The sequence below is a fragment of the Lissotriton helveticus genome, chromosome 8, assembly GCF_964261635.1.
Source record: "Lissotriton helveticus chromosome 8, aLisHel1.1, whole genome shotgun sequence".
NCBI lineage: Eukaryota > Metazoa > Chordata > Amphibia > Caudata > Salamandridae > Lissotriton > Lissotriton helveticus.
In genome coordinates this window covers 50450133-50460132 of record NC_136069.1, presented here as the reverse complement: position 1 = coordinate 50460132, position 10000 = coordinate 50450133, and the positions used below count along the sequence as shown (strand labels likewise).

The 10000-nt window shown below is 39.4% G+C and overlaps 5 non-coding genes across 5 annotated transcripts; all 5 read right to left on the bottom strand.

Moving 5' to 3' along the window:
- Nucleotides 1-2768: 2768 nt before the first annotated feature.
- TRNAF-GAA (transfer RNA phenylalanine (anticodon GAA)) lies at nucleotides 2769-2841 on the bottom strand. The gene has a single exon. It is a non-coding gene; the product is annotated as a tRNA-Phe (tRNA).
- Nucleotides 2842-3934: 1093 nt separating this feature from the next.
- On the bottom strand, nucleotides 3935-4007 carry TRNAF-GAA (transfer RNA phenylalanine (anticodon GAA)). The gene has a single exon. It is a non-coding gene; the product is annotated as a tRNA-Phe (tRNA).
- A 2841-nt stretch (nucleotides 4008-6848) lies between these two features.
- On the bottom strand, nucleotides 6849-6921 carry TRNAF-GAA (transfer RNA phenylalanine (anticodon GAA)). The gene has a single exon. It is a non-coding gene; the product is annotated as a tRNA-Phe (tRNA).
- A 510-nt stretch (nucleotides 6922-7431) lies between these two features.
- On the bottom strand, nucleotides 7432-7504 carry TRNAF-GAA (transfer RNA phenylalanine (anticodon GAA)). The gene has a single exon. It is a non-coding gene; the product is annotated as a tRNA-Phe (tRNA).
- Nucleotides 7505-9180: 1676 nt separating this feature from the next.
- TRNAF-GAA (transfer RNA phenylalanine (anticodon GAA)) lies at nucleotides 9181-9253 on the bottom strand. Its single transcript has one exon. It is a non-coding gene; the product is annotated as a tRNA-Phe (tRNA).
- Between the last annotated feature and the right edge of the window lie 747 nt (nucleotides 9254-10000).

Below are 10000 nucleotides of genomic sequence, written 5' to 3'. Positions count from 1 at the left end.
TTATATGTTAGAGATATGTTTTAAGGAGTCCTGTATCATTCAGCAGTTAACTTGTGCAATGGGTAAATAGCGTTTTTGGGATCCGGGTTAGGTAGCGTTTTTTTAACTCTGAATGGACTAGCACTATATTACCCAGACGTATGTGGCCTGAGTAGGTAAGCAATGTCATCTGACTACTGACATCTGTGTTCAAGGGGAAGTTGAAGGTAATGCAGACAAGAGTTTACTTTACAAAAAAGCATGAAATGGGAAACATTCATAGTCTAACCTGAAGGCAAGAAATGTGGAAGCAAGTTTAGAAGGAGGACAGAAAGCAAAGTCTATGTTAAATTGCTTGTGTTGTATATCAGTTTGAAAAAATTTGATGAATAGAGAAAAAAGTACTGCAGCAGATTTCAAGACCTATTTTGTTGAAAGCAAGGAACCTCTCAACTGTGCCGAAAACCGGGATTGAAACAGGGACCTTTAGATCTTCTGTCTAACGCTCTCCCAACTGAGATATTTCGGCCTGCTGCTAGCTGTGGTCTTCATACTTTGATTTGAACCATTCAACAAACTAGATGCATGACCTGGATATTTACCCTTATATGTTGGAGATATGTTTTAAGGAGTCCTGTATCATTCAGCAGTTAACTTGTGCAATGGGTAAATAGCATTTTTGGGATCCGGGTTAGGTAGCGTTTTTTTAACTCTGAATGGACTAGCACTATATTACCCAGACGTATGTGGCCTGAGTAGGTAAGCAACGTCATCTGACTACTGACATCTGTGTTCAAGGGGAAGTTGAAGGTAATGCAGACAAGAGTTTACATTACAAAAAAGCATGAAATGGGAAACATTCATAGTCTAACCTGAAGGCAAGAAATGTGGAAGCAAGTTTAGAAGGAGGACAGAAAGCAAAGTCTATGTTAAATTGCTTGTGTTGTATATCAGTTGGAAAAAATTTGATGAATAGATAAAAAAGTACTACAGCTGATTGCAAGACCTATTTTGTTAGAAGCAAGGAACCTCTCAACTGTGCCGAAAGCCGGGATTGAACCAGGGACCTTTAGATCTTCAGTCTAACGCTCTCACAACTGAGCTATTTCGGCCTGCTGCTAGCTGTGGTCTTCATACTTTGATTTGAACCATTCAACAAACTAGATGCATGACCTGGATATTTACCCTTATATGTTAGAGATATGTTTTAAGGAGTCCTGTATCATTCAGCAGTTAACTTGTGCAATGAGTAAACAGCATTTTTGGGATCCGGGTTAGGTAGCGTTTTTTTAACTCTGAATGGACTAGTACTTTATTACCCAGACGTATGTGGCCTGAGTAGGTAAGCAACGTCATCTGACTACTGACATCTGTGTTCAAGGGGAAGTTGAAGGTAAGGCAGACAAGAGTTTACATTACAAAAAAGCATGAAATGGGAAACATTCATAGTCTAACCTGAAGGCAAGAAATGTGGAAGCAAGTTTAGAAGGAGGACACAAAGCAAAGTCTATGTTAAATTGCTTGTGTTGTATATCAGTTGGAAAGAATTTGATGAATAGAGAAAAAAGTACTACAGCTGATTCCAAGACCTATTTTGTTAGAAGCAAGGAACCTCTCAACTGTGCCGAAACCCGGGGATTGAACCAGAGACCTTTAGCTTTTCAGTCTAACACTCGCCCAACTGAGCTATTTCGGCCTGCCGCTAGCTGAGGTCTTCATACTTTGATTTGAACCATTCAACAAACTAGATGCATGACCTGGATATTTACCCTTATATGTTAGAGATATGTTTTAAGGAGTCCTGTATCATTCAGCAGTTAACTTGTGCAATGGGTAAATAGCGTTTTTGGGATCCGGGTTAGGTAGCATTTTTTTAACTCTGAATGGACTAGCACTATATTACCCAGACGTATGTGGCCTGAGTAGGTAAGCAATGTCATCTGACTACTGACATCTGTGTTCAAGGGGAAGTTGAAGGTAATGCAGACAAGAGTTTACTTTACAAAAAAGCATGAAATGGGAAACATTCATAGTGTAACCTGAAGGCAAGAAATGTGGAAGCAAGTTTAAAGGAGGACAGAAAGTAAAGTCTATGTTAAATTGCTTGTGTTGTATATCAGTTGGAAAAAAATGTTATGAATAGAGAAAAAAGTACTACAGCTGATTCCAAGACCTATTTTGTTAGAAGCATGGAACTTCTCAACTGTGCAGAAACCCGGGATTGAAGAATGGACCTTTAGATCTTCAGTCTAACGCTCTCCCAACTGAGCTATTTCGGCCTGCTGCTAGCTGAGGTCTTCATACTTTGATTTGAACCATTCAACAAACTAGATGCATGACCTGGATATTTACCCTTATATGTTAGAGATATGTTTTAAGGAGTCCTGTATCATTCAGCAGTTAACTTGTGCAATGGGTAAATAGCGTTTTTGGGATCCGGGTTAGGTAGCGTTTTTTTAACTCTGAATGGACTAGCACTATATTACCCAGACGTATTTGGCCTGAGTAGGTAAGCAATGTCATCTGACTACTGACATCTGTGTTCAAGGGGAAGTTGAAGGTAAGGCAGACAAGAGGTTACTTTACAAAAAAGCATGAAATGGGAAACATTCATAGTCTAACCTGAAGGCAAGAAATGTGGAAGCAAGTTTAGAATGAGGACAGAAAGCAAAGTCTATGTTAAATTACTTGTGTTGTATATCATTTGGAAAAAATTTGATGAATAGAGAAAAAAGTACTGCAGCAGATTCCAAGACCTCTTTTGTCAGAAGCAAGGAAGCTCTCAACTGTGCCGAAACCCGGGATTGAACCAGGGACCTTTAGATCTTCAGTCTAACGCTCTCCCAACTGAGCTATTTCGGCCTGCTGCTAGCAGTGGTCTTCATACTTTGATTTGAACCATTCAACAAACTAGATGCATGACCTGGATATTTACCCGTATATGTTAGAGATATGTTTTAAGGAGTCCTGTATCATTCAGCAGTTAACTTGTGCAATGGGTAAATAGCGTTTTTGGGATCCGGGTTAGGTAACGTTTTTTTAACTCTGAATGGACTAGCACTATATTACCCAGACGTATGTGGCCTGAGTAGGTAAGCAATGTCATCTGACTACTGACATCTGTGTTGAAGGGGAAGTTGAAGGTAATGCAGACAAGAGTTTACTTTACAAAAAAGCATGAAATGGGAAACATTCATAGTCTAACCTGAAGGCAAGAAATGTGGAAGCAAGTTTAGAAGGAGGACAGAAAGCAAAGTCTATGTTAAATTGCTTGTGTTGTATATCAGTTGGAAAAAATTTGATGAATAGAGAAAAAAGTACTGCAGCAGATTTCAAGACCTATTTTGTTGAAAGCAAGGAACCTCTTAACTGTGCCGAAAACCGGGATTGAAACAGGGACCTTTAGATCTTCAGTCTAACGCTCTCCCAACTGAGCTATTTCGGCCTGCTGCTAGCTGTGGTCTTCATACTTTGATTTGAACCATTCAACAAACTAGATGCATGACCTGGATATTTACCCTTATATGTTAGAGATATGTTTTAAGGAGTCCTGTATCATTCTGCAGTTAACTTGTGCAATGGGTAAATAGCGTTTTTGGGATCCTAGTTAGATAGCGTTTTTTTAACTCTGAATGGACTAGCACTATATTACCCAGACGTATGTGGCCTGAGTAGGTAAGCAACGTCATCTGACTACTGACATCTGTGTTCAAGGGGAAGTTGAAGGTAATGCAGACAAGAGTTTACATTACAAAAAAGCATGAAATGGGAAACATTCATAGTCTAACCTGAAGGCAAGAAATGTGGAAGCAAGTTTAGAAGGAGGACACAAAGCAAAGTCTATGTTAAATTGCTTGTGTTGTATATCAGTTGGAAAAAATTTGATGAATAGAGAAAAAAGTACTACAGCTGATTCCAAGACCTATTTTGTCAGAAGCAAGGAACCTCTCAACTGTGCCGAAACCCGGGATTGAACCAGGGACCTTTAGATCTTCAGTCTAACGCTCTCCCAACTGAGCTATTTCGGCCTGCTGCTAGCTGTGGTCTTCATACTTTGATTTGAACCATTCAACAAACTAGATGCATGACCTGGATATTTACACTTATATGTTAGAGATATGTTTTAAGGAGTCCTGTATCATTCAGCAGTTAACTTGTGCAATGGGTAAATAGCGTTTTTGGGATCCGGGTTAGGTAACGTTTTTTTAACTCTGAATGGACTAGCACTATATTACCCAGACGTATGTGTCCTGAGAAGGTAAGCAATGTCATCTGACTACTGACATCTGTGTTCAAGGGGAAGTTGAAGGTAATGCAGACAAGAGTTTACATTACAAAAAAGCATGAAATGGGAAACATTCATAGTCTAACCTGAAGGCAAGAAATGTGGAAGCAAGGTTAGAAGGAGGACACAAAGCAAAGTCTATGTTAAATTGCTTGTGTTGTATATCAGTTAGAAAAAATTTGATGAATAGTCAAAAAAGTACTACAGCTGATTCCAAGACCTATTTTGTTAGAAGCAAGGAACCTCTCAACTGTGCCGAACCCAGGGATTGAACCAGGGACCTTTAGATCTTCAGTCTAACGCTCTCCCAACTGAGCTATTTCGGCCTGCTGCTAGCTGTGGTCTTCATACTTTGATTTGAACCATTCAACAAACTAGATGCATGACCTGGATGTTTACCCTTATATGTTAGAGATATGTTTTAAGGAGTCCTGTATCATTCAGCAGTTAACTTGTGCAATGGGTAAATAGCGTTTTTGGGATCCGGGTTAGGTAACGTTTTTTTAACTCTGAATGGACTAGCACTATATTACCCAGACGTATGTGTCCTGAGAAGGTAAGCAATGTCATCTGACTACTGACATCTGTGTTCAAGGGGAAGTTGAAGGTAATGCAGACAAGAGTTTACATTACAAAAAAGCATGAAATGGTAAACATTCATAGTCTAACCTGAAGGCAAGAAATGTGGAAGCAAGGTTAGAAGGAGGACACAAAGCAAAGTCTATGTTAAATTGCTTGTGTTGTATATCAGTTAGAAAAAATTTGATGAATAGTCAAAAAAGTACTACAGCTGATTCCAAGACCTATTTTGTTAGAAGCAAGGAACCTCTCAACTGTGCCGAACCCAGGGATTGAACCAGGGACCTTTAGATCTTCAGTCTAACGCTCTCCCAACTGAGCTATTTCGGCCTGCTGCTAGCTGTGGTCTTCATACTTTGATTTGAACCATTCAACAAACTAGATGCATGACCTGGATGTTTACCCTTATATGTTAGAGATATGTTTTAAGGAGTCCTGTATCATTCAGCAGTTAACTTGTGCAATGGGTAAATAGAGTTTTGGGATCCGGGTTAGGTAGCGTTTTTTTAACTCTGAATGGACTAGCACTATATTACCCAGACGTATGTGGCCTGAGTAGGTAAGCAACGTCATCTGACTACTGACATCTGTGTTCAAGGGGAAGTTGAAGGTAAGGCAGACAAGAGTTTACATTACAAAAAAGCATGAAATGGGAAACATTCATAGTCTAACCTGAAGGCAAAAAATGTGGAAGCAAGTTTAGAAGGAGGACACAAAGCAAAGTCTATGTTAAATTGCTTGTGTTGTATATCAGTTGGAAAGAATTTGATGAATAGAGAAAAAAGTACTACAGCTGATTCCAAGACCTATTTTGTTAGAAGCAAGGAACCTCTCAACTGTGCCGAAACCCGGGATTGAACCAGAGACCTTTAGCTCTTCAGTCTAACGCTCTCCCAACTGAGCTATTTCGGCCTGCCGCTAGCTGAGGTCTTCATACTTTGATTTGAACCATTCAACAAACTAGATGCATGACCTGGATATTTACCCTTATATGTTAGAGATATGTTTTAAGGAGTCCTGTATCATTCAGCAGTTAACTTTTGCAATGGGTAAATATGTTTTTTACGATCCGGGTTAGGTAACGTTTTTTTAACTCTGAATGGACTAGCACTATATTACCCAGACGTATGTGGCCTGAGTAGGTAAGCAATGTCATCTGACTACTGACATCTGTGTTCAAGGGGAAGTTGAAGGTAATGCAGACAAGAGTTTACTTTACAAAAAAGCATGAAATGGGAAACATTCATAGTCTAACCTGAAGGCAAGAAATGTGGAAGCAAGTTTAGAAGGAGGACAGAAAGCAAAGTCTATGTTAAATTGCTTGTGTTGTATATCAGTTCGAAAAAATTTGATGAATAGAGAAAAAAGTACTGCAGCAGATTTCAAGACCTATTTTGTTGAAAGCAAGGAACCTCTCAACTGTGCCGAAAACCGGGATTGAAACAGGGACCTTTAGATCTTCCGTCTAACGCTCTCCCAACTGAGATATTTCGGCCTGCTGCTAGCTGTGGTCTTCATACTTTGATTTGAACCATTCAACAAACTAGATGCATGACCTGGATATTTACCCTTATATGTTAGAGATATGTTTTAAGGAGTCCTGTATCATTCAGCAGTTAACTTGTGCAATGGGTAAATAGCATTTTTGGGATCCGGGTTAGGTAGCGTTTTTTTAACTCTGAATGGACTAGCACTATATTACCCAGACGTATGTGGCCTGAGTAGGTAAGCAACGTCATCTGACTACTGACATCTGTGTTCAAGGGGAAGTTGAAGGTAATGCAGACAAGAGTTTACATTACAAAAAAGCATGAAATGGGAAACATTCATAGTCTAACCTGAAGGCAAGAAATGTGGAAGCAAGTTTAGAAGGAGGACAGAAAGCAAAGTCTATGTTAAATTGCTTGTGTTGTATATCAGTTGGAAAAAATTTGATGAATAGATAAAAAAGTACTACAGCTGATTCCAAGACCTATTTTGTTAGAAGCAAGGAACCTCTCAACTGTGCCGAAACCCGGGATTGAACCAGGGACCTTTAGATCTTCAGTCTAATGCTCTCCCAACTGAGCTATTTCGGCCTGCTGCTAGCTGTGGTCTTCATACTTTGATTTGAACCATTCAACAAACTAGATGCATGACCTGGATATTTACCCTTATATGTTAGAGATATGTTTTAAGGAGTCCTGTATCATTCAGCAGTTAACTTGTGCAATGAGTAAATAGCATTTTTGGGATCCGGGTTAGGTAGCGTTTTTTTAACTCTGAATGGACTAGTACTATATTACCCAGACGTATGTGGCCTGAGTAGGTAAGCAACGTCATCTGACTACTGACATCTGTGTTCAAGGGGAAATTGAAGGTAATGCAGACAAGAGTTTACATTACAAAAAAGCATGAAATGGGAAACATTCATAGTCTAACCTGAAGGCAAGAAATGTGGAAGCAAGTTTAGAAGGAGGACAGAAAGCAAAGTCTATGTTAAATTGCTTGTGTTTTATTTCAGTTGAAAGAAATTTGATGAATAGAGAAAAAAGTACTACAGATGATTCCAAGACCTATTTTGTTAGAAGCAAGGAACCTCTCAACTGTGCCGAAACCCGGGATTGAACCAGGGACCTTTAGATCTTCAGTCTAACGCTCTCCCAACTGAGCTATTTCGACCTGCTGCTAGCTGAGGTCTTCATACTTTGATTTGAACCATTCAACAAACTAGATGCATGACCTGGATATTTACCCTTATATGTTAGAGATATGTTTTAAGGAGTCCTGTATCAGTCAGCAGTTAACTTGTGCAATGGGTAAATAGCGTTTTTGGGATCCGGGTTAGGTAGCGTTTTTTTAACTCTGAATGGACTAGCACTATATTACCCAGACGTATGTGGCCTGAGTAGGTAAGCAATGTCATCTGACTACTGACATCTGTGTTCAAGGGGAAGTTGAAGGTAATGCAGACAAGAGTTTACTTTACAAAAAAGCATGAAATGGGAAACATTCATAGTGTAACCTGAAGGCAAGAAATGTCGAAGCAAGTTTAAAGGAGGACAGAAAGTAAAGTCTATGTTAAATTGCTTGTGTTGTATATCAGTTGGAAAAAAATGTTATGAATAGAGAAAAAAGTACTACAGCTGATTCCAAGACCTATTTTGTTAGAAGCATGGAACTTCTCAACTGTGCAGAAACCCGGGATTGAAGCAGGGACCTTTAGATCTTCAGTCTAACGCTCTCCCAACTGAGCTATTTCGGCCTGCTGCTAGCAGTGGTCTTCATACTTTGATTTGAACCATTCAACAAACTAGATGCATGACCTGGATATTTACCCTTATATGTTAGAGATATGTTTTAAGGAGTCCTGTATCATTCAGCAGTTAACTTGTGCAATGGGTAAATAGCGTTTTTGGGATCCGGGTTAGGTAACGTTTTTTTAACTCTGAATGGACTAGCACTATATTACCCAGACGTATGTGGCCTGAGTAGGTAAGCAATGTCATCTGACTACTGACATCTGTGTTCAAGGGGAAGTTGAAGGTAATGCAGACAAGAGTTTACTTTACAAAAAAGCATGAAATGGGAAACATTCATAGTCTAACCTGAAGGCAAGAAATGTGGAAGCAAGTTTAGAAGGAGGACAGAAAGCAAAGTCTATGTTAAATTGCTTGTGTTGTATATCAGTCGGAAAAAATTTGATGAATAGAGAAAAAAGTACTGCAGCAGATTTCAAGACCTATTTTGTTGAAAGCAAGGAACCTCTCAACTGTGCCGAAAACCGGGATTGAAACAGGGACCTTTAGATCTTCAGTCTAACGCTCTCCCAACTGAGCTATTTCGGCCTGCTGCTAGCTGTGGTCTTCATACTTTGATTTGAACCATTCAACAAACTAGATGCATGACCTGGATATTTACCCTTATATGTTAGAGATGTGTTTTAAGGAGTCCTGTATCATTCAGCAGTTAACTTGTGCAATGGGTAAATAGCGTTTTTGGGATCCGGGTTAGGTAGCGTTTTTTTAACTCTGAATGGACTAGCACTATATTACCCAGACGTATGTGGCCTGAGTAGGTAAGCAACGTCATCTGACTACTGACATCTGTGTTCAAGGGGAAGTTGAAGGTAATGCAGACAAGAGTTTACATTACAAAAAAGCATGAAATGGGAAACATTCATAGTCTAACCTGAAGGCAAGAAATGTGCAAGCAAGTTTAGAATGAGGACAGAAAGCAAAGTCTATGTTAAATTACTTGTGTTGTATATCAGTTGGAAAAAATTTGATGAATAGAGAAAAAAGTACTGCAGCAGATTCCAAGACCTCTTTTGTCAGAAGCAAGGAACCTCTCAACTGTGCCGAAACCCGGGATTGAACCAGGGACCTTTAGATCTTCAGTCTAACGCTCTCCCAACTGAGCTATTTCAGCCTGCTGCAAGCAGTGGTCTTCATACTTTGATTTGAACCATTCAACAAACTAGATGCATGACCTGGATATTTACCCTTATATGTTAGAGATATGTTTTAAGGAGTCCTGTATCATTCAGCAGTTAACTTGTGCAATGGGTAAATAGCGTTTTTGGGATCCGGGTTAGGTAAAGTTTTTTTAACTCTGAATGGACTAGCACTATATTACCCAGACGTATGTGGCCTGAGTAGGTAAGCAATGTCATCTGACTACTGACATCTGTGTTCAAGGGGAAGTTGAAGGTAATGCAGACAAGAGTTTACTTTACAAAAAAGCATGAAATGGGAAACATTCATAGTCTAACCTGAAGGCAAGAAATGTGGAAGCAAGTTTAGAAGGAGGACAGAAAGCAAAGTCTATGTTAAATTGCTTGTGTTGTATATCAGTTGGAAAAAATTTGATGAATAGAGAAAAAAGTACTGCAGCAGATTTCAAGACCTATTTTGTTGAAAGCAAGGAACCTCTCAACTGTGCCGAAAACCGGGATTGAAACAGGGACCTTTAGATCTTCAGTCTAACGCTCTCCCAACTGAGCTATTTCGGCCTGCTGCTAGCTGTGGTCTTCATACTTTGATTTGAACCATTCAACAAACTAGATGCATGACCTGGATATTTACCCTTATATGTTAGAGATATGTTTTAAGGAGTCCTGTATCATTCAGCAGTTAACTTGTGCAATGGGTAAATAGCGTTTTTGGGATCCGGGTT